The 25296-nt window shown below is 42.4% G+C and overlaps 1 protein-coding gene and 1 pseudogene across 4 annotated transcripts in view; both read left to right on the top strand.

Moving 5' to 3' along the window:
• Nucleotides 1-25296, top strand: part of TEC (tec protein tyrosine kinase) — a 132847-nt gene that overhangs the window by 64615 nt on the left and 42936 nt on the right. The window lies entirely within an intron of this gene.
• LOC144283802 (eukaryotic translation initiation factor 1 pseudogene) lies at nucleotides 1725-2078 on the top strand (annotated as a pseudogene).

Raw genomic sequence — 25296 nt, 5'->3', positions numbered from 1 at the left:
TGTTGGGGAGGAGGCCCCCAGTCACCACACCCCACGCATGAATGGCTTTGTGGGCACGGAAAAAACTTTGGGTTTTTTTCTTTTTTAATGTGATAGGAAGATTTTAGAGGGTTATGAGTGGGGAGTGACAAATTTGGCCCTTGCACATCAAGACTCTGTGGCACAGGGGGAGATGAATTGGCAGTGAGAAGGTTTGAGGCTTAGTTTCAGCTCTGCTAGCCAATTTGACCTGGGGGAGGTCATTAATCCACTCAGTGCCCCAGTTTCTACCTTAAAATAAGGATTCTGGATTATGCAAATAGTTCACCAGAATCTTTTTCATGGCCAAATATGATTCTCAGATCTTTAAATAGCTATTAAGTGTCCACCATATTGACAGTAGTTATTGGCTATGGGGAATAGAAGACCTACTTTCTGCTCAGACTTTGGAACTTCCCTGCTCTCAGCCCTGAGCCTCACCCCTGCCTCTGAGCCGCCATGTGTGGGTGTGTGTACAGTGGTGTTTCACTGTCTTTTCTACCTGCATTTCTCTGATTACTTCAGAGGATGAGCAAGTCTGCATATTTTCAGTGTCCATTGGTATGTACTCTCTTTTGAAGTGCCCATTTAGGTATTTTTCCTCCTTTTTTCAATTAGACTTTCTACTTTTTCTTCTTTATTTTCTCCTTGCCCATATATGCTTTGCAAATACTTATTTCCACTTTGTGGCTTGTGTTTGAAGTCTCCTACTGCCTTTTTTTTTTTTTTTTTGGCTTATTGCGGTACAATACAGATAAAATTTACCATTGTAACCGTTTTTGACTTCAGTGGCAGCAAGTGCATTCATCATGTTGTGTGATAATCACCACTCTCTAGTTCCAAAGCTTTTCATCACCCCAAACAGAAACCTTGAGAAAGTTCTGTGTGTACTTGAGAAGAGTGTGTATTCTGGTGCTTTTGGGTGGAGGGTTCTGTAAATATCTCTTAAGTCCATCTGGTCTGACATGTCATTTACAGCTGACATTTGCTTATTGATTTTCTGTCTAGATGCTCTATCCATTGATGCAAGTGGGATATTCAAGACTCCTACTATTACTGTATTTCTACCTTTAAGTCGATTAGTATGTATTTTGTATTTGGATTTTGTAGGAGCTTTATGTATTTTGGTGCTCCTATGTTGGGTGCATGAATATTTACAAATATCATATCCTCTTGTTGGAATGACCCTTTTATCATTATGTAATGGCCTTCTTTGATTCTTATTACAGTCTTTGTTTTAAAGTCTTTTTTCTGATATAAGTATAGTTAGCCCAACACTCTTTTGGTTCCTATTTGCATGGATATCTTTTTCCATTTCTTCTTCTTTTTTTTTTTTTTTTTTGAGATTTTATTTATTTATTCATGAGAGACACAGAGAGAGAGGCAGAGATGTAGGCAGAAGGAGAAGCAGACTCCCTGCGGGGAGCACGATGAGGAATTTGATCCCAGGACCCCAGGATCATGCCCTGAGCTGAAGGCAGACACTCAACCACTGAGCCACCCAGGTGTCCCCCATATCTTCACTTTCAGTCTGTTTCTTTACATCTGAAGTGAGTCTCTTGGCCCCAGTCACTGAGCCACTTCCAAGGACTCAGCAGCCTCCCACTTGAGCTTTCTTGCTTCTTGATGCTTCTTCCCCCATGCTGGCTTTCTCCTGCCACCACCTTCTGCAGGCCATTTCTATCCAGAAAAATTAGTCATATCTTATGTCTGCTATCTGGACTCTCCACTCTCTTGACCTCTTTTCTGATTCAAGTTAAGGGTGATGATCTGCTTCCTGCTGACACTGAGGACTATATCCATATACGAATTCAACAGAGAAACGGCAGGAAGACCCTTACTACTGTCCAAGGGATCCATTATGATTACCATAAAAAGGTGTTTAAGAAGAAATTTGCTTGTAATGGTACTGTAATTGAGCATCCAGAATATGGAGAAGTAATTCAGCTCCAAGATGATCAATGCACAAGAACATATGCTAATTCACAGAGATTGGACTTGCTGAGGACAACCAGCTGAAGCTTCATGGTTTTAAGTGCTTTTGGCTCACTGAAGCTTAAGTGAGGATTTCCTTGAAATGGGTCAAATTTCCCTTCTGTCTCTTGTCACAAGTTTAAAAACTTCACAGCTTTTAGACTCTTACCATTTGGGATCTGCTTTTAACTTGGAATGGTGTAACTCCTTCATGCAATAAACAGAAAAGAGCCAAGAAAAAAAATGTGAATCTCTTGTAGGCAGCATATATATAGGTCTTGTTTTTTTCTTTTTTTTTCTTTTTTTTTGTTTTTTTTTTTAAATCCAAATAGCCACTCTGTGTCTTTTGATTGGAGAATTTAGTTCATTTACATTCAAAGTAATTATTGATAGGTGTGTACTTATTGCCATTTTGTTAATTGTCTTCTGGCTGTTTTTGTAGTTCCTTTTCTGTTCCTTTTTTTTTTTTCTTTTCTCTCTGTTGTTTGATGACTTTCTTTAATTGTATACTTATGTTCCTTTCTATCTTTTATGTATTTACTGTAGGTTTTTGCATTGTGATTATCACAAGGCTTACATATGACAACTTATATATTTTTAGTTGATAACAATTTAAGTTTGATCACATTCTAAAACTCTACATTTTTACTCTCCCCCATGCTTCATGTTTTTGAGGTCACCTTTTACTCTTTTAATCTTATGTATCCCTTACTAGTAATTGTAATCAATTATTACAATTAAGTAGTTATTTTTAATACTCCTGTCTTTTCACCTTCATACTACCTTTGTAAATAATTAACCCATTACTTTTAATATATATGTACCTTTCCAGTGAGATTTATTCTTTCATATATTTTCTTGTTCTTCATTAGTACCCTTTCTTTGTGGCTCAAAGATGTTCCTTTAACATTTCTTGTAAGGCCATGTGGTGCTTGGGTGGCACAGTCAGTTGAGCAGCAACTTTTGATTTCAGCTCAGGTCATGATCTAGAGTTCTGGGCTCAAGTACCATATTGGGCTGTGCACTTAGTGGAGGAATCTGCTTGAAATTTTCTCTTTCTCTTTCTCTCCCTCTTCCTCTGCTCTTACTTTCACTCTCTCTCAAATAAATAATTAAATCTTGAAAAAACAGGGCAACCCCGGTGGCACAGCGGTTTAGCGCCGCCTGCAGCCCAGGGCGTGATCTGGAGACCCTGGATCGAGTCCCACGTCAGGCTCTCTGTGTGGAGCCTGCTTCTCCCTCTGCCTGTGTCTCTGCCTCTCTCTTTCTGTCTCTCTCTGCATCTCTATGAATAAATAAATAAAATCTTAAAAAAAAATCTTGAAAAAACAAACAAACAAACCCACATTTCTTGAGGCCAGTTTAGTGATGATGAACTCCTTTGGCTTTTCCAAAGATTCTGAGAAACTTTGTTGGGTAGAATATTCTTGGTTGGAAGTTTTTTTCTTTCAGCTCTTTGATTTTATCGTGTCACTCTCTTATGAACTGCAAACTGCTGAAACAAGTCTAAATAAATTTAAGAGAATTAAAATCGTATCAGGCATCTGACCAGAGTGGTATGAAAGTAGTGATCAGTTACGTAAAGAAAACTGGAAAAGGCACAAATATAAGGAGATTAAACAAATACTACTGAACTACTAATGGATCAATGAAGAAATGAGAAGAGAAATAAAAAATATGTTGAGATGAATGAAAATAAAAATATACCAAAATTTATGGAATGCAACAAAAAAGTTCTGAGAGGGAATACATAGTGATAAATGTCTAACTCAAGAATGAGAAAAGTTTGAAACAAACAACTTAACTTTATACGTTAAGGAACTAAAAAAAGAAGAACAAATGAAGCCTAAAGTTAGGAGGAAGGAAATAACAAAGATTAGAACAGAAATAAAGGAAATAAGGACTCAAAAAGCAATAGAAAAGATCAGTGAAGAGCTGGTTCTTTGAAAACATAAAATCAACAAAGCTTTAGCTAAACTCATCAGGAAAAAAGAAATCTCAAAGAAATAAAATGAGAAACAAAAGTGCTATTAATAAGTAAAAACAGAAATACAGAGAATATTAAGAAACTACTATGAACAATTATATACTATCAATTTTTTAAAGATTTTATTTATTTATTCATAAGGGACACACACACACACACACAGAGAGGCAGAGAAACAGGCAGAGGGAGAAGTAGGCTCCTCGCAGGGAGCCCGACGTGGGACTCGATCCTGGGTCTCCAGGATCACACCCTGGGCTGAAGGCGGCGCTAAACTGCCTTCTCAGTCTTCCAAGAAGTAGAAGAGGAAGGAACTCTTCCAAACTCATTTTATGAGGCCTGCATTACCCTAATACTGAAACTGGACAAGAATGTCACAAGAAAAGAAAATTACAGAGCAATATCCCTATGCACATACACGTAAAAATCCTCAACCAAATATCAGTACACTGATTTAGCTGTATATTTATAGTATTATATGCCAGGATCAAGTGGAATGTATTCCAGGGACTCAAAGATGGTTCAACATCTTCAAATCAGTCAATGTGATATGCCACATTAACAAAATGATGGATAAAAATCTTTAATCATCTCAGTAGATGCAGAAAAAGCATTGACAAAATTCAACATCCATTTGTGATAAAAACTCTCAACAGGGTGCCTGGGTGGCTCAGTCAGTGAAGAGTCTGCCTTTGGCTCAGATCACCATCTCGGGGTCCTGGGATCATGCCCTACATCAGGCTCTCTGCTCAACTGGGGGGTCTCCTTCTCCCTCTCCCTCTACCCCCAGTCGTGTGTGTATGCACACACTCTCTCAAATAAATAAATAAAATCTTAAAAAAACCCACACCTCTCAATAAAGCAGATATAGGGGGAACATATCTCAACATAATAAAGGCCATATATAACAAACCTACAGGTAACATCATACTCAGTAGTGAAAAGCTGAAAGCTTTTCGTCTAAGATGAGGAACAAGGCAAGGATGTCCACTTTCACCAATATTGCTCAACGTAGTATTGGAAGTCCTGGCCAGAACAATTAGCAAGAAAAGGAAATAAAAGACATGCTAATTGGAAAGGAAAAAGTAAAACTATCAGTATTTGCAGATGACATGACATTATGTGTAAAAGACTCTAAAGAGTACATGAAAAAACTGTTAGAACTGATAAATGAATTCAGCAAAGTTGCAGGACATAAGGTCAATAAAAATATCTGTTGCATTTCTACAAACTAATAACAAACTATTAGAGACATTAAGAAAACAATCCTATTTAAATTACAGCAAAAAGAATAAAATTCCTAGAAATCAATTTTATTAAGGAAGTAAAAGACCTATTTGCTGAAAACTATAAGTCATTAATGGAGAAAGTTGAAGAAGATACAGATAAATGGAAAGATATTCCATCTTCATGAATTGGAGGAATTGATATTTTTAAAATGTCTATACTACCCAAAGTGATTTACAGACTCAGTGCAACTCCTATCAAAATTCCAATGGTATTCTTCAAGAAATGGAACAATCCTAAAATTTGTATGGAAACGCAAAAGACTCCAAATAGCCAAAGGAATCTTGAGAAAGAGGAACATAGCTGGAGGCATCACCCTCTCTGATTCCAAACTATATTATAAAGCTATAGTAATCAAAACAGTATGGTACAGCATAAAAATAGACATACAGATTAATAGGGAATAGGATCCCTGAAATATACCTAAGCATATGTGGTGAATTAATTTATGAAGAGGAGCAAGAATATACAGCGGGGAAAGGATAGTCTCTTTAATAAATGGTGCTTAGAAAATTGGACAGCCACATGCAACAGAATGATATTGGACCACTCTCTTATACTATACACAAAAATTAACTCGAAATAGGTAAAGACTTGAACATAAAACCTGAAACCATAAAACTCCTAGAAGAAAACATAGGTAGTAATCCTTGATATAGTCTTGGCAATGATTTTTTGGATATGACACCACAGGTAAAGGCAACAAAATCAAAACTAAAGGGGACTACATCAAACTAAAAATCTTCTGCACATCAAAGGAAACCATCAATAAAATGAAAAGGCAATCTACTGAATAGGAGAAAATATTTGCAAGTCATGTAGATAATAAAGGGTTAATATCCAAAATATATAAATACAAGTCAGTAGCAGAAAAACCAATCTGATTTTTAAAAAAATAGGCAGAAGATCTGAAAATGTATTCTTCCAAAGTAAACATACAAATGGCCAACAGGTACATGAAAAAGATGCTCACCATCGGGAAATGCAAACCAAAATCACAATGAGATATCACTTCACACCTGTTAGAATGGCTATTATCACAAAAACAAGAAGTAACAGGTGTTAATGAGGATGTGGAGAAATGGGAACTTTTGTGCTTTGTTGGTGGGAATGTGAATTGGTGCAGACACTATGAAACAAATATGGAAGTTCCTTTAAAAATTAAAAATAGAACTACCATATAACCCAGCAATTCCAGGGTATTTACCTGAAGGAAAAAACACTAACTCAAAAAGGCATAGGCACCCCCATGTTCATTGCAGCATTATTTACAATAGCTAAGGTAAAGAAACAACCTAAGTAGTCATCAATGGATGAATGGCTAAAGAGGATGTGGTATGTATATATAGTGGAGTATTTCAGCCATAAAAAGAATGAAATCTTATTTGTGACAGCATGGATGGACCTCAAGGGCTTTGTGCTAAGTGAAATAGAGCAAGACAAATGCTGTATGAGTTCTTTTATATGTGGAATCTAAAAATAAAACCCAAAACCCAACAGTGACAAGAAAACCAAGCTTATGGCTACAGAGGACAGATTGGTGGTTGCCCAAGGTGGGAGTTTGGGGTGGGAGAAATGGTGAAGGACAGCAGGAGGTGAGATATTTAAAATCATTTAAAAATAAAGTGATCGGGAGCAAAAAAATTCACACCCACACTTAGAATTCATAGTTTCTCTTGTTTTACATAAAAAATTCATTAAAGCATCTTTTGAAAGTAAAAACAAGCCGCTTCCCATACATTCTGTGAGATGATCCATTGGTTCCTAAATTGCAGTAAAATTCTCTCAGCACTAAGATTCACAAACATTGCACAAGAGTAAATGAGGCTTCCTGAGCATGTCAACATGTAGCTTTCACCTTTATCGGGATACCTGCCCATCACCAGAAATATTTTTTGTTTTTATTTAGAAAGAGGTATAGACTCTTGCTAATTATTTCTAGTCCCTCAATTTAAATTATTAAGCTCTACTTATAACATTCTGCCCTTTTACCTCTAGCTTTTGAGAGTCTTTATGATTATCAATTTTAAGAATCAGGAGTCAGCTAACTTGAGGTCTCATGCTGGTTTGGTCTTTGGGACCAGGGAGTCACATGATTACTCTGAACCTCAATCATTTGTACCTAAAGAGCAGGGGCAGGGGGAGTAACATATGCCTTACCTATTTCACACAGTTGTGAAAATCGTATTAAAAAACATTGATGAGAATATTTTGCATCTTAAAAAAAAGTTTTATTAATGCTCATTTGATTGCCATTATCTATCAATCATCTGAAAAGTCAGAAAATATTAGATCATGTAAATCCAGATGGCACAAAATTACGTAATTAACACTTGAAAAAAAACTACGTATAGTTTTGATCATTCCTCAAAACAAAGGAAGGAAGGAAGGAAGGAATGAAAGAAGGAAGGAAGGAAGAAAGAAAGAAAGAAGAAAGAAAAAGAAAGAAAGAAAGAAAGAAAGAAAGAAAGAAAGAAAGAAAGAAAGAAAGAAAGAAAAAGAAAGAGAAAGAAAGAAAGAAAACAGCTGGAAGCTATCTAGAAGGTGACTAAAATATTCAAAGGGAAGAGCTGCCCATGTAAACACATATACTAAATATTATAGAATCCTAAAGATGATACAATGAGGGCCAGGAGAGGAAAGCAATGGATTAAGAAGAAGAAAGGAAGAAAAGAAAGAAAAGAGGAAAGGAAAAGAGAAAAAAGAAAGAAAGCTCGATCATATGCGTCAAGCCGTCAGTCCCTATTTCCCCCTCCTCCCGGCCCCTGGCACTGGTCTGCCTCCTGTCCTTATGGATTTACCTCTTCTGAATATTTCATATAAATAGACTCATATGGTACTTTTTGTGTCTGGCTCCTTTCACTTGGCATAATGCTGTCAAGGTTCATTCATATTGTAGCATGTATTAGTGCCCCTTTCCTTCTTATGACTAAATAATATTCTGTCATGTTTTCATTCATCCATTGATGGGTATTCAGATTGTTTTCACCTTTCGGCTGTTGTGACTAGAGCTGCTCTGCATATCCATGTACACATTCTTGCGTGGACCTATGTTTTCATTTCCTTTGCTGGGCCATTGGCTAACTATGTGTGACATTTTGAGGAAATGCTAGGCTGTTTTTCAAAGGGGCTGCAATATTTTCTATTCCCCCCCAGGCGTGTATCAGGGTTCCAATTTCTGTACATCCTCGGTGAGATACTTGTTATTATCGGTCTTGTTGATTCTAGCCATCCTACTTGGTGTGAAGTGGTAGCTTGTTGTGGTTTTGATTTGCATTTCCTTTATGGCTAATTGTGTTGAACATCTTTTCATGCAGCTTATTTCTTTTAAAAATGCATATATACTTGCCATCTTTGGTTAGCCCCCCCTCCCCAAAAAAATACACACACATACACACACACACACACACACAAAACCACCTGAGAGGAACGAAGGGCACAGTGGTGTCCTAGTAAATGTTTAGCAATGATAGTTGAGGGAGAAGCTCTGATTTTCAGCGTTTGCTGAAAATAGTATAGTCCAGAGACTATGCTCCCACCATGGCAGATTGCCAGCCACCAACAGGACATTGAGAGTGGAACAGGGGAGTGGTATGCACAGTAGGCTCTCATGAGCTGGCATGAGCTGACTAGTGCATCAGTGGAGCAAAGTGAGCCTCCTTAGGGCTCCCTGGTATTGTGCAGGGTGGGCACTGCCCAACTGTAGGGCTGCCATTCACATTAGTCTCAAGAGGAAAGGATATAATATCATTGAGTGTCTACCACGTAGATTTTTTTTAATTTTTTATGTTTTTTTTAAAATTGGAGTTCAATTTGCCAACATATAGCATAACACCCAGTGCTCATCCCATCGAGTGCCCCCCTCAGTGCCCGTCACCCAGTCACCCCCACCCCCTGCCCACCTCCCTTTCCACCACCCCTAGTTCGTTTCCCAGAGTCAGGAGTCTCCCATGTTCTGTCTCCCTTTCTGATATTTCCCACTCATTTTCTCTCCTTTCCCCTTTATTCTCTTTCACTATTATTTATATTCCCCAAATGAATGAGACCATATAATGTTTGTCCTTCTCTGATTGACTTACTTCACTCAGCATAATACCCTCCAGTTCCATCCATGTCGAAGCAAATGGTGGGTATTTGTCGTTTCTAACGGATGAGTAATATTCCATTGTATACATAGACCATCTACCACATATTTAATGTTCACCACAGTCTTTTTTTTTTAATTTTTATTTATTTATGATAGTCACACAGAGAGAGAGAGAGAGGCAGAGACACAGGCAGAGGGAGAAGTAGGCTCCATGCACCTGGAGCCCGACATGGGATTCGATCCCGGGTCTCCAGGATCGCGCCCTGGGCCAAAGGCAGGCGCCACACCGCTGTGCCACCCAGGGATCCCCACCACAGTCTTTTGAAGCAGATTTTACTATCTTACTGTCAGAGAAATCCAAGGGTTAGAGAACATGTTGATTAACTCATGATTCACAACTGAATAAGCATCAAAGTTGGGATGTTCTTCATTTATTCATTTATTTATTTTAAAGATCGATTTATTTATTTTAAAGATTTATTTATTTTTTTTAATTTAAATTCAATTTGCCTCCTTAACACCCATCACCCTGGGGGATCTTGTTTCCTTAAGTAAAGATTTTATCTATTTATTTGACAGAGAAAGAGAGAGAGAGGGGGAAAGAGAGTACACAAGCAGGGGGGAGCGGCAGGCGGGGGCAGGGGGAGAAGCAGGCTCCTCACTGAGCAGAGAGCCCGAGGCAGGCCTCCATCACAGGCCCTGGGATCATGACTCGAGCCAAAGGCAGACACCCAACCGACTGAGCCACCCAGGTGGCCCCAAAGTTGGGATTTAAATCAGGTCTTTCTTACTCTAAAACTTACACCAGTTCGTCAACCGCTTCAGAGGGATGGAGGGGGTGTCTCCAAGACCACTCTCAGGTTCCATTCATTGCTGGGGGGACTCACAGGACTCCCTGTATTACTATCATTTATTACAGCAAACACAAAATCAGCAAAGGGAAAAGGCACAGGGGGTCAAGTCCAGAGGAGACCAGATGCAAGCCTGCGAGAGCCCTTCCTCAGTGGAGTCACATAGGACATGCTTAAAACCTCCAGCAGGGAACTGTGACAATGTGCGAAATATTGTCTATCAAGAAAGCTCATTGGAGACTCCCTCAGTGCCCAAGGCTTTTTTTTACTGGGGACTGGTTGGGGATAGGGGCACCCCCTGTCTAGCGTGTACCAAAATTCCAGAGTCCCAAAGGCCAAGCAGGTGCTCAGCATAAGCCACATTGTCTGTAGCATCGATTTAGGCACAGTGAGCTGTGCTCCCAGTGCTGGGAATGGTGGGAGCTTCTCAGGGCCTGCGTCCCCCGACGCCAACCAAGGGCCTGCTGTCGCAACGCAAGGAGGCCTTCTAAGAGTAGCAGTCTTGCTCAAGCCTGCACCGTTAACTCTTCTCAGCACGCTAACTAAATGCAAAAACAGAAGATTGAGAAAAGTCCAGAGACTGGGCCTGTTTGTGTCTTGTTGCCTCTGCCTCCCCCTCCCAGCGCCTGCGTACAACTCGACGTGTGGTGGGTTTCTACTAATGGCTCACGGAGCTGTGCACGTCCTCAGTCTGATACTCTGCTTCTGTGTGTGTGTGTGCACATGTGGGTGCTGCCTGCAAGTTTCTCTGTCTTGACCCAGATCATGCCCAGCTATGACCGTGTAGCCCCGGCATCGCACTGTGGCCTGGTGACCCGACTCTGAGCTCTCAGCGACTCTTCTGCCCCGAGATGGAGGCCTTGGTTCGACACACGAGCCTTGCGATTTGGGTCTCCGGTGGAAACATCGTTTCTTTTGTTCCAGTGCCCCAGACACACTGCTTCAGACTCACTTTTACATCGGTGTACTTTGGCTAAAAGTGGAACGGTTTCCTGCACCTGGCCGCCTCCTCCGCGTCTGGGTCCCGCGATGGGCTCACACGTTCCTGTTCCCACGGGCGGGGGGTGACCGAATTGTGTGCACGGTCCCCGGTTGTCACAGGCACCTCCAGGGGGGGCTTTGCTCTGGAGGAACAGATCTGGGGAAGAGCAGACCAGGATACCATGAGCTGACTAAGACCTGGGTTCCTTTTTTTTTCTGGGTTACCAGACAGACCGATTAAAGAAAAGAAAAACAACTTACCTTTTCTTTGGCCAGTTATCTCAGTTTTCAAGTGAAGTAGAAATTATTTTCTTGCCTATGGTTTTGCATAATTATTTTTCCACTAACTTCTTTAATATAATGGCTGGAAATGTTCTTTTTTAAGAGTTAAGAAAAGCAAATTTTCTTTCTTTCTTTCTTTTTTTCTTTCTTTCTTTCTTTCTTTCTTTCTTTCTTTCTTTCTTTCTTTCTTTCTTTCTTTCTTTCTTTCTTTCTTTTTTTAAAGATTTTATTTCTTTATTCATGAGAGACACAGAGAGAGGCAGAAACCCAGGCAGAGGGTGAAGCAGGCTGATCCCAAGACCCCAGGGTCACGCCCTGAGCTGAAGGCAGACACTCAACCTCTGAGCCCCCCTGGGGGGCCCATGAGAAGTGAGTTTTCTGAGTAAAACCAGAAACATTGGTTCTGATGTTAGCCCGTTGGTGTCCAAATCCCAGGCTCTGACACTCACTAGTGTATATGTCAAGATTAAAGGGAACCTTCAGTACTTTGCACCCCAGTTTCCTCTGTGACATGGGGACCCTAGTGGTTACCACCTCCTAGGACTGTTAGGGGACTCAGTTGAGATATGCATCTAAAACCTGCACTAAAGGAATGTAAAACAGAACCTGCTGGAGTGGGCCTGGAAGAAAAGTTGGTGACGGTGCTGTTAGGGTTAGACCCTCGGGGAATGTAAAAATCTGCTCTTTTTGACTGCTTCTGCTGCTTTGAGTGCATTGAATCCCTTACCCTGGGCCCCACACTCCTTTAAAACTTTATGGAATTAACCACGGAAACCCTAAGATTGTTGTTTGAAAGAAGCTCTCGTGCGCTCACCTGACAACCAGCCACCGTGTGCTGGAACCGGCCAGGCCAGGACGGCACCTGCGGCTCTGCCCTGGGAGCTGGGCAGCCCCTGACTGGGCTCCTGGTTTTCTGGCGGAGAAAGGAGGCCACTTCTCCACCCCTTTCCCAGCGGTGCCACCCCCTCCCAGTCTCGAGTCTCCGAGCCCCCTCCTGCCAGGCCAGACTCAGAACATTCTCCCTTCCTTCCTTCCTTCCTTCCTTCCTTCCTTCCTTCCTTCCTTCCTACCTTCCTTCCTTCCTTCCTTCCTTCCTTCCTTCCTTTTCTTCCTTCCTTAAAATAAGATGATTTATTTATTTATTTATTTTTAAACTTTTATTTTTTTTAAGATTTTATTTATTTATTCATGATAGAGAGAGAGAGAGAGAGAGAGAGAGAGAGAGGCAGAGACACAGGCAGAGGGAGAAGCAGGCTCCATGCAGGGAGCCCGACGTGGGACTCGATCCCGGGACTCCAGGGTCACGCCCTGGGCCGAAGGCAGGCGCTGAACCGCTGAGCCACCCAGGGATTCCCAAGATGATTTATTTATTTATTCAGGAGAGACAGAGACACAAGCAGGGGGAGAAGCAGGCTCCGTGGGGGAGCCCGATGCAGGATTCGATCCCAGGACCCCGGGATCACGCCCTGAGCCAAAGCCAGATGCTCAACCCCTGGGCCACCCGGGTGCCCCCTGTTCCTTTCCCCTCTTTCCTTTTCCTTCCTCCGGCTTCCTGTGTCTCCTAGATCCTGCTGACGCGCTCTTAGGGCCGCAGGTGGAAGTGATCCCCTGCCCCTGTGAGAGCCCCAAGCCCTCTTGCTCGTGCCAGGGGGAGCTGGCCTTTCTTTCGTAATGCGGGCTTCCTTTCTGGCTGCTCGTTCTTGTCTCCTTCGGGAGTTGGCCTCCCTCGAGGGTCCATTTCCATGGCCTTTTCTCTCGCTCTGGACTCGCTTTGGGTGGCATCATCCCTTCCGGTGGCTTTGGGGACGGCCAGTGTGTGCTGATGACTTCTCCAGTCCGCATCTCCCAGCCTGATAGCTATTCTGTGGTCTAAGAGGTTGGTGGTTTTTTTTTTCCTTCGCATCTCAAATAATTCGAAATATCTGAAAAGAAATTCAAGCTGTCCCCGCCGTCTCCAGCTCAGTGACTGTACCCTGTCCACCCAGTCGCTCGTGCCGGAAGCCTGGGAGTTGGTCTGAACTGACCCTTCTCCCTCCCCCTCTCTCATGTCTGGACCCTCGACAGGCTTTGCCGATTCTATCTCCCAAATATATCTCACTTTGGCCCTTCTCTTCATCTCTTTACCACCGCGATCCAAGCTGCCACTGCCTCCTCTTGAGTGAACACAGCAGCCTCTGTGTCGGTTAGTTTTGATTGAGGTTAGAGAGCACATAGGACCCCTAGATTATAGTAGCCTAAACAAAACAGATTTTTTTTTTCTTTTTCAATATTGGTGGGGTGGGGGATTGTTGTTGCTGTTGGTGGGAACGCTGGAAGCAGGCTCTCCTGTGGCGGCTCTAACCCAGGGATCTTGGATCCTGCCTCTCCCTTCCATCATCTCTAGCTTATAGATTTTATTTTGGCTCGAGATGACTGCCGGAGTTCCAGCCATCTCGACTGTATTGCAGGCTGGAGGAAGGAGGAATGGAAAAGCAAGAAAGGACTCTTCCCTTCTGAGTGTGAGTGAAGTCCCTTTTTACCAGCTTCGTGCCGCACACAGGACTTCCACCTAGAGCTCAGTGACCACGGTGTAACCGCATGGCCCGTACCTGGCTGCAAAGGCAGCTGAGAAACAGTGTCAGTATCTTTTAGTCTCAGTATCAGCGTACCCAACAAAAAGTCGGGGTTCCATTATCGATGAGAAGGGGGTACTGGGGGCAGGCAACTGGGAATCTCCGTCATGTCCTAAAAGGCCCCTCTCTTTGTGCGTGCCCTCTCTGGTCTGTTGTACCCAGAGGCCATAGTAATCTTTAAAAAACACAAATATGATCATGTCCTTCCCCTGCTTTTAAAGCCCTTTGGGAGCTTCTCATTTCCCCAGGTCAAATCTTGAAAGTCCTCAACATGGCCTGTGGTCCAGCGGCTTGCCCGCCTGTCGGTGGTCATCAGCTGTCCCTTCTGCTCCTCGCTGCAGCCTGCCAGCTCACCAGTGCCTCTGTTCCTGGAAGGCATCCTGCTCCTTTCCATCCTCACAGCATGTACATTTGCTGTGTCCTCCGTCGAGAACGCACGCTTCCCCTCCCTCCACTGGCTGACATCCTCGGGTTTCAACTTAAATATCACTTCCTCCGTACAGTCTTTCTGATCTTCCAGTTTAGATCCGTTTTCCCTGTAGAATTTCATCTTTCACTTTTACTTTGTTATCACCTCTTTCTACATAAAAAAAAAATTGTTTTCAGTCTCTCTGTAATCTGTAAACTTCACAGGGCAGGTGGGGGGGGGGCATTGCGTAGCAACCTGTGGCGAGTAATCACTGGTTGTTGAGTGACTGAGTGGGATTTAGGTTCAAGGATGTATATATCAGGTTTATTTTGAATCGCGCTACAGAGAGGGAAGAGAACGACCGAAGGACAGGTATCTGCTATGGAGTCAGATGCTCAGAATCAGGCGCAAGTGAGAAGCTGGGATTCGAGAAATAAATCTGAAATCGTCAGATCTAGTCCGCTTAGTGCCCTTTGTCCCACAAAGAGGCAGCTTCCTGATGGGACGTGCAGTGGGCTTTGAAGCCAGACAGATCTCCGAACCTGATCTGTCCTTTACCAGCTGTGACATGGGACGGTTGATAAAACCCTCTGAGTCTCATTTTCTTTGTCTACCATTGGAGAAAATACCTGGCCTGCAAGGTCATTTGTATGTGAGTATCTGGCAGGTGGCAATATTGCAAATTTTTCTGTCTGATTGGTTAAAAAAAAAAAAACCAAAACCCACCAACCTTAAGAAGGAAGATATTCCTATTTTAAAAGCAGAGACAATGAGAACATTCCTTCTGTCACTTTCTGGTCCTCCAGAGCATACATCCTTTTGCATTGCGAACATAAAAGATTGCTGTTTGGTCTTGGGAGGAGAGGGATTTGGAGATTTTTGTAAGCCTTTTTTTTTTTTTAATTAAATTAAATTAAATTAAATTAAATTAAATTAAAATTTTTTTCACTGTTTTTTTTTTTTTTTTAATTTACAAGATCTTCCATAGTGCTTACCACGTATCCTGCAGGGTCTGTGGGCCTCCTAGTCATTAACTGTGATCCTTTTAACTTTGTCAGGAAGATACAGTTGTCATTCCCATTTTATAGCTCAGGAAACTGAAGTCCTGAGAGGTCCAACACCTTGCTCCAGATTTCACAGCAGCTACTATGAGCCCAGCCCAGGCTGTCTGATTCTCAGACTCTGAACTATTACACTGCACTGCTTCTGGGTTAATTCTGTGACTTTCTGGCTAGCTTAATGTGTATTTACGTAAGGATCAGACCCATATTAATCTTTATAGTCATTAGACCATGAATTAGCCTCTAGGGAAGCCTGATGACTGGGAAAGGTGTGTTTTTATAAAACTACTATTACGTTCTGTAGGAAGAGAAACTTTGACCAAATTTTGACCAGATGTGCTCTCTGCTGTTGTGTGTTAAGGCTGTGAGTTACCAGAGATTAACTGTTTCTAACGTAAAAAGGAAGTGCCAATATAAGTCGCTTGCTGATTCAGTATTGGTTTCATACTGTAAGACAGAACTAAAATAACAGCTTCAAAGAGTAAAAATAGCACAGTCACATGAAGCATCAACCGTCCTTCTTAAAAACAGAATTGTAAAACCGTAAAGGTTACTCTCTCTCTCTCTCTCTCTCTCTCTCTCTTTTTTTTTTTTTTTTCTGGTTGGAAAGAGTAGATATTGATAGATACTGGTCGGTTCTATTGTGTCCTGTCATTTTAGGGTACTGATATTTGTCAAAGCCCAAGGAATAATCTCATTCATACTCATTTTATTTTATAAGTCAAATTTGATATCATTCCCAGAAGATCTTTCTTGGAGCCTAGAAGGTGGGTATGAGGGACTTGCCTTAAACAAAACTAGTGGCTTTTGCCTTTATTTTCCCTATGGTTAATATGGTTTGAAAAAAATACTCTATGGTCAGCCTGGGTGGCTCAGCAGTTTAGCGCCTGCCTTCAGCCCAGAGCGTGATCCTGGAGTCCTGGGATCGAGTCCTGCATTGGGCTCCCTGCATGGACCCTGCTTCTCCCCCTGCCTGCGTCTCTGCCTCTCTCTGTCTCTCATGAATAAATAAATAAAATCTTTAAAAAGAAATTTAAAAAATATTCTAATAGCTAAATTTATTGAGCACTTAACCATTTGTCCATTTTGTTCCAAGAGCTGAACATGACGTGACTTCTTAAATTCTTATGACAAATGCATGAAGTTATTTGCTATCATTCCTTCCCATTGCGTAGCTAAGGAAACTGAAGCAAAAAGAAGGGAAGTAAAAAAAAAAAAAAAAAAAGTGAAGTAACCTGTTTGAGGAGACACAGCAAGTAAATAAGTGGCAGAGGAGTCAGGATGTAAACTCAAGCTGTCTGGCCACAGAGTTTTTGCCCTTAAGCAGTTAAGAGCTCTGTTGCAGAATCCTGCTGGTTCTTAGTCTAAGGAAATAATAGGATATGTAAGACAAAGTAAAGTGGTTCATCCTTTAATTTTGTCAACAAGCTACCCAGTTTTTCTTCTCTCTGAAGAATAGCAGCACCCCAAATAACAGAGCCAGGCTTAGCTTTACTTCTTTGGCAGTAGTTAAAATATAATCACATGAGGCCACAGTTCCTCATTGCCTGGAAGATTAATAATGCAACTCCTTAGCACCACATGCAGAGCCATTCATAAGATGATCCCGATTCAGCCTCTGGATTTCTTCTCCTGCCTCTCCGGCCTGCCCCTCAGTGCATCTCAACACACCACACCCTGACATGCTTGCAGTCCTCAAACCTGCCACGCTCTTTTGCAACTACAGGCCTTTGCTTGTGATGCTCTTTTTTGTACAATCTTCTCTCCTTTCTTTGCTGAGAAAACTCTTATTTGTGATTCAAGGCTCTGCTCAAAGAGGCACCTTCTGATGCAGCCTTCTCTGACTCTTGTTCTGGAGGAATTAACGTCTTCTTCATTTCCTTATGAGTAATCATTTCTTCCCAGTCACTGGAAATTCCTGAGGGCGAGAGCAGCAGATGCTACATAAATGTTGTCCAGAAGAATGAAAAGGGCAAGGTGGCAGCATCAGGGAGACAATAGAAGGCGTGAGACTATTTCAGTTAGTTTCTGACTTTACTTATTATCTTGTCTATGGGCCATATAAGATATTTGATTTGGGGACATAAACTATTCAGTGTGACCTGCTTCCATCCGTAACTGGGAATAAAAAGTTTGCACATTGGACACCTGGGTGGCTCAGTGTGGAGCATCTGTCTTTGGCTCAAGTTGTGATCTTTGGATCCTGGGATCGAATCCTGTATTGGGCTCCCTGTGGGGAGCCTGCATCTTCCTCTGCCTGTGTCTCTGCCTCTCTCTGTGCCTCTCATGAATAAATAAATAAAATCTAAAAAACAAATAAAAAGTTTGCAAACTGCAAAGTTCATAGTCGCGGTAGCCATGATACACGCAACGGTGAAAGACCTATCAAATTGGTGATCAAAATAGTGTATGACTTAGAAGAACTGCTGTTATTCGAGATGAACTGATTTTTAAAATTTGTCTAACTTAAACCTAATTCAAATTCCAGCATTTTCCTGGGTCGTCAGTATAAATTATTGACTGGGTTCTGACTGCCCTGAGTGCTGGTGGTGATCACTACAGGGGGGCACTGTTCCCATTCTCATGCATTGCTCGGTCTGTTATGGGCATCGGGTACCTACTGAGAGCCCCACACATCGTAACTACCATTATGATTAAGTAGAAATTAGGAACAGTACAAACAGTTTGTATTTCAGAGTGTGAGGTGTGTGAGTAGGACCAAAGTGTATTAAATATGTGAAATGTAATTAAGTTGAACAATCAGGAAACACCACTCTGATTGTTTTGGACTGGCAGTTTCTTATGGTTTGATATATTACCTTAGTGAATTGATGAGAAATGCCACCTCTCTTTCTGAATCCACTTAAAAGCCCGTGCATGGTAATATGGAGGTTTCAGATCTACTCACTGGAGTTACTGTAGTTAGACTCCTACGCATTCCTGGAAAGCCTCCCTAGGCTGGTTGGTGTCTGGGTGGTGTGATGTGCTTCTGTCCTTCCTGAAGGGAGATAAGGGAATGAAGAAGAGAAAACCAAGCAGATATCGTCCCCATTGCAGGTGCTGGTGGACTCGCAGAGAGTGGACTGGCTACTTGGGCCACGGGGATCCTGTATTTGGCATTGGGAGAATCTCTTAGAATGCATTCGGCGACACGAATGAACTTTTGCCAGAGTATTCGAGAGCTGATTGCATTAGCAATAGCGAAGTAGGAAGGGGTGAATAGTGTAACGATGGCCCCCAGCTGTGATAGCCACGAAGGGCCTGGTGGAGCAACCTGGACTTCTGTGTCTCCATTTGCCCTTGGTCAGTTGTTTGACCTTAGTGCCTTATTTACTCCATTGCAAAAAGCAGATGGCTAAATAACTCATTACTGCAGCAGGGTCAGCAGTTCTAGAACTAATTGCTGAGCCCTTTCAGATTGATGGATGCAGGAAGCTGTGTACCTGTGACCTCGAGAGCAGTTGTGTGAACATCTGGGATTGTTTCCACTTCTGAATCCCAGTGTACCCATTACCACAAATGTAGCCCAGGCTTTATTAGTGGCGACGAAATGATGTGATGATCTCTGCCTTTTTACCGATTCGTAATGGGTGCTGCTTGTGTTCTCACAAAAAATTTTTTCATTAGAAGATCCTACAACTTTGATCATGATTTTCAAAAATGTAGGGGTGCCTGGGTGGCTTTGCTGGTTAAGCATCTGCCTCTTGATTTCAGCTCAGGCCTTAATCTCAAGGTCATGAGTTTAAGCCCTGTGTGGAGCTTCCTTTTTTTTTTTTTTCAAAAAGGCTTTTAAGAAAAATGTGATGGAATAAAGTATTTTTTTGCCTTTTATCACAGAACGTTTCAAATGTACTCGAATAGGCAGAGTGGCACAGTGACCCCCATGTACCAGCACCCAGCCACCTTAGCCCTGACTCACACTTCACTCCACCCTCATTGCCTTGTAGCAAATCCCACCGCTCCCATTACCTTGTAGAAGTCATGTCATTTCTTCTACAGATGCTTCAGTACCCATCTCTAGAAGATAGGCAGCATCCATCTTACATAGAAACTTATAATACTCTCACCCCAAAACATAATCAACAGAGCTTCCTTGATGGCGTTATGCACCCAGTCATCGGAAGAAATTATTTAAAAAATAATTTTATCTATAGAGGGTTCCCAGTCGAGAGGTTGTATTACAAAAGTTTTCTGCAAATTATTTGCAACACAAAGTGAATATTCCTATAGAAACCATAGTAAAGGAACGATTAGTACCCATTAGGCCCACAGAAACCCATAGTGAGGCCATTCTGCATTTTCCTTTGAGTATCTCTCAGAGGGGAGAGTCGCAGTTCTTCTCTTACTAGAGACCTCAGACTAAGACTGATGTTTTGTCTTTTTTGCCCTTGTTCTTGTGGTGATTTCTTCTCCACACCTCCCTCCCCATCTTCCTTCCTCCCCTCACCCTCTCCTCTCTCCCATCCCCACCCCCCAGGCTTGGGTAGAAGCAAAAGGAAGGTATTGTTCCCAACGTGGCTGATTGTCTTCACTGAGATTTAAAAAAAAAAAAAAAAAAAAAAAAAGGAAGAAATGGGACTGGCCCTGTGTAGAGAAGCTGCCAATATGTGCAGCTTAACATTTGAGAGATTTAGAAAACAAACTGCAGAGTGATCCTCTTAACACTCGAGAGAACTAGAGAAGTGTAGAGAAGTTGATTTAAAGACCAAGTTAATGTTCTGTTTTGGGGGGATCCTAGCAAAGCTTAGTTCAGTTTTAAATAATTCGCATTTCCACTTCCTACGGGTGTGCAGGCAGCTCTGCCCTCCCTGCTCATGTTGGGGGGGGGGGGCTCTTAGTGGAGGAACTGCTCGGGTGTGGGCAGTGAGGAAGGAGCGTCCTGGGGGGCCTCCCCACTTTGCACCTGTGCAGAAACACGGTGCTGTGTCTCAGGCCCAGCGTGGCCTCGGGTGCGGCTGTGCGGCGGCCGCCAAGGGCTTTCCCACGTCCAGGGCTGCCCTTCTCCGCTCTTGGCTTTCATCAGCCCACTGGGCCGTGACGGGGGTGCGGGGTCGGGTGGGCATCGTGCCGCTCGTGCTGCAGGCAGAGGCCACAGAGGTGCCACTGCGTGTCTGCCAGTCGCCACCACCACCCGCCACCTATCCCGGAAATTGCACTTTCTGTCCTGCCCTGTCGGCTCCCTGACCCTCCCCCGTGTGAAGCTCCCAAAGCTTCCCTCTCGCAAGTGCCTTTTAACAAGAGATCATGTTTGTGTGATTCTAGGTATTTCCGCTGTCATAAAGATAGATAAAAGTGTCACTAAAAAAAGCCTGCACATGTGACGTGTCTGCTGGAGAGCCTCGTGCGTGTGCACACACGCACACACACGCATGTACACACGGCTCTCAGCATCCCTAGTCCTGACACCAAGTGCTGCTGGTCGGTGTTAACCCCCAAGACACAAGAACCGACAGCAGAGAGATTTGCAGTGACGTAGCCAGTGATCACCATCCGTGGTCGAGGACGGATCCCTTGACAGTAGACGAGTGCCTCTGACGGTGGTGACGGGACCTTCACTGTGCACTGGGTGTTCACTGGTGCAGCGTTCGCTGGGCTGGGCAAGGGGCCGAGGGAGCAGGGCACCTGCGACCGGCTGCCTGGCCGGCTCCCGAGAGAGCTGTGGCAAAAAGACAGGCAGCCCAACTGTCCTGTGAACTCGGAGAGTCCGGTAGTGGTTCTGGCTGAATAATGCAAGTTCAATCCAAGGAAGTCCTGCTTAGGACTGCAGCCCTTCTGTTCATGTGTGTCCTCACTGGCTCATGACTTGCTCGACCGGGGTCAGTGAGCACCTGACCCGCGCCAGGCTCATAGGCCAGCATCGTGTAGGTGCTGCGGGGCAGGGTGCCTGTCCCTTCTGAGCTTCCGGTTGGTAGCCTTCACCATGCCTGCCTCAAAGAGGGGAGTAATGAGAGAGAGAGAGAGAAAGAGGAAGGAAGGAAGGAAGGAAGGAAGGAAGGAAGGAAGGAAGGAAGGAAGGAAGGAAGGAAGGAAAGAAGGAGAAAAGAAAGAGAAAGAAAGAAAGAAAGAAAGAAAGAAAGAAAGAAAGAAAGAAAGAAAGAAAGAAAGAAGAAAGAAAGAAGAAAAAAAGGGGTAGGGCCAGGTACCAACTTTGGGGGAAGATGTAAAATCAATCCTACTTCTCCATTAGGAATTCATTTAATGCTGGATGAATTAGACGGGCAGATGAGTTGTTTGCAAATTGGAATAAATGCCAAAGTGAGGTTGTTTTGCTTCATCTTGACACCTCTCTTTTTCTCTCTTGTTGAATTTGTTGGTTTTTCTTTTTTTTTTATTTATCTATTTTTTAAAGATTTTATTTGAAAAAAGAAAAAAGATTTTGTTTGAGAGAGACAAGCGAGACAGTGAACACAAGCAGGGGAAAGCGGCAGAAGGAGAGGGAGAAGCAGACTCCCTCTGGAGCAGGGAGCCCGACATGGGGCTCGATCCCAGGACTCTTAGGATCATGACCTGAGCCGAAGTCAGAAGCTTAACTGACTTGAGCCACCCACACATCCCTGAATTGTATTATCTGATGAGTTTTGATATATGTACACACCTGTGAAGCCATCACTGTAATAAAATAATGGACACATCCATCATCCCCAAAAGCTTCTTCGTGCCCCTCTGTAATTCATTACCTCTCCTTGTAGTCCCACTTTCCCTAGGTATTGCAGATCTGATTTTTGACACTATAGATTAGCATGTTTGCATGTACAAGTATTCTATAATAAACAAAGTCATTTACCATGTACTCTTTTTAAACTAGCTTCTTTCATTCAGCAGATTAATTTGAAATACATCTATTTTGTTATGTCAATATTATATTTTTTATTACTGAGTCATATTCCACGGTATGGATGTAACACTATTTGTGTATCCATTCATCCGTTGATGGGCATTTGGATTGTTTCCAGTTTTCAGCTATTAGAAATAAGCTGCTATGAATATTCTTGTGCATACCTTTGTGCGCTCAGATGCCTTCATTTATCTTGAGTTAATACAATGACTGTATTGTATTAATCTCCATATCTCTTGTGCTTAGCACATTATCTAGCATCTAGTAGATACCAGCAAATGTTGTCCTAAGAGTTTGCTGGATTTTTCCTACTTTTCTGTGGTAATTGATAGGTTAAGACTCACGCACTTTTAAAAATTACTACCTAAAATATTGCTTTGTTTCAAGAGAAAGAGTAGTTCTGCTATTGTCCTGTTTCCCTAGTATGTTCTGTGGTATTTTATACACTAGAGTCAAGCTTAATTGTCTACTCCTAAATTTTTTTTGAAGTTCTTTCAAAGTTTTTTTGAATTCACTGAATTCCTCAATGGAGAAAGTGAAGAAATATTGGTATGTTACCCAAAGAAATAATGTAAAAGCTAGTAAAATATTCAAAAGATCTCCATTAAATCTTTTTTTTTCTTATTGAAATCTGTAACAAAAATAGAGACTATCTTTGGGGGAAAAAAGAATTTCAATGCTGAAAATTTTTAGAAATCTAATTTTTATTATTTTTTTTGAATTTTAAATTTTTTTTAGAAATCTTACTTTTAAAGGCAAAAAATAATTATGTAAAAATAAACTTAAGAAAATTTTTTTACTTTTTTTTAAAAGATTTTTTATTTATTTATTCATGGCAGACAGAGAGAGAGAGAGAGAGGCAGAGATACAGGAAGAAGGAAAGAGAGAAGCAGGCTCCATGCAGGGAGCCTGAGGTGGGACTCAATCCCAGGTCTCCAGGATCACACCCCAGGCCGAAGGTGGTGCCAAACTGCTGGGTCACCGGGGCTGCCCCAAAATAAACTTTATTAATGATTATGACAGGCTGGATATTATGCTGAGTGCTTTATGAGCATATCACAGTTTGTCCTCGTGATAATGTAGGTTGGGTCATTTTATTTATTTATTTATTTTAATTTATTTTTTATTGGTGTTCAATTTACTAACATACAGAATAACCCCCAGTGCCCGTCACCCATTCACTCCCACCCCCCGCCCTCCTCCCCTTCTACCACCCCTAGTTCGTTTAGGTTGGGTCATTTTAATATCCCCATTTGACAGATGAGGAAATGGAAACTAAAAGAGGTTAATTCATTTGCATGGAGCCTTAGAGCTGGCATTTAAACTAAACGTTTAAACTCCTTGCTAAGCCTGGAGCCAGATACACAGCAGGGCTCCATCTCATGACCCTGAGATCATGACCTGAGCTGAAATCAAGAGTTGGATGCTTCCTTTTCTTTTTTTTAAAGTTTATTTGAGAGGTAGAGAGAGAGGAAGAGGGACTAAGAGAGAGCGAGCTAGTGAGTGCATGAGCAGGAGGAGGAGGAGAGGGAGAGGGAGAAGCAGACTCCCCACTGAGCAGGGTGCCCCATGCTGGACTCAATCCTGGGAACCTGGGATCCTGACCTGAGCCAAAGGCAGATGCTGATCCCGCTGAGTTCCTCAGGTGTCCCATAACTTCTGACTTTATATTTAAAGTCACTTTTTATACTCCTCATCACTTGCGTTGGGCAGTGGTAAGCATCCTGAATCCCATGGTATCTAGATCAGCACGCCAAACATATGGTATTTCATATATTAGGTACTGGCTATGGGCTGTCCTTTCTTTTTTTTTTTTTTTTTTTTGGGGCTGTCCTTTCTGACCACTCTGCTATGTGGGAGCCCTTTCTGCCTCTGTGGCCCGGTTGCAGATTTTCCAGTGTTCTGCTCTTGACATTTTTGGAGAGATGGAGTAGTATAATGGTTAAAACAATAACAACAATAACAACAACAATAATAATAATGGTTATTCTAATGGTTATTAGAAAGCTTAACTGAGTTTGCCTTTATCAATTCATAGGACAGTCGCTGGCACATAGTTCTGCATGTCAACCTATTATTGCATTTTTCAAATATGTTTATTATTCAAATAACCTATTATTGTGTTTATTACGCAATTATTCACCCAGGGCGTCTCATCATTTCACACCTATGCTGTCAGGTTCAGAACCCAAATCCTAACACCGAGTTTCCGATAAGTTCTTACTTCCCACTAAAAGATATACCTGTGCACAAGTCTCAGCAGTAAATGTGTCTGAACAAGAGAACTGCCCCACGATTCAAATGTTGCTGTAAAAACCTATTCTCTATTTTCTGCATTTTCTGGATCTTATCTAAGGACTATTGAAACTCGGTGGAATAGGAACAAGTAGGCATTGGGAATTGTGTAGGAATGTGTATCTTTGAGGAGAGAGGTAGCTGAGGCTTATTTATTTATTTTAGAGAGAGAGCTGAGAGCGTGCGTGTGCCTAGGGTGAGGGGCACAGGGAGAAGGAGAGAGAGAGAATCTCAAGCAGACTGCTGGCTGAACATGGAGCTAGACACAGGGCTGGATTCCAGGACCCTGAGATCATGACCTATGCTGAAATCAAGAGTCAGATGCTGACCTGACTGAGCCACCCAGGCACGCGCCTCTTAAAAAGAAGTTTTATGCCTGTCAGCACTCCATTGTCTTGTGGTCCCCTGAATCTTCCACTGGATTTTCTCATCCAACTGGATCACAAAGGAGGTGATAAAACATGAAGGATGGTATGCAGGGTTTTAAAGGACAGGTAGTGATCACTTCCACGTGCACTCCCCTGGCTAGAGTTCAGTTCTATGCCCTCACCTAAATGCATGATGATGAGAAAATGCAGTAGAGCTGGGCACCCAGAAAGAAGAAAATGTGGCGACCTGAG

This window comes from Canis aureus, chromosome 14 (genome assembly GCF_053574225.1).
Source record: "Canis aureus isolate CA01 chromosome 14, VMU_Caureus_v.1.0, whole genome shotgun sequence".
NCBI lineage: Eukaryota > Metazoa > Chordata > Mammalia > Carnivora > Canidae > Canis > Canis aureus.
The sequence above is the reverse complement of the archived record's forward strand: the minus strand, read 5'-3'. Positions and strand labels throughout refer to the sequence as shown.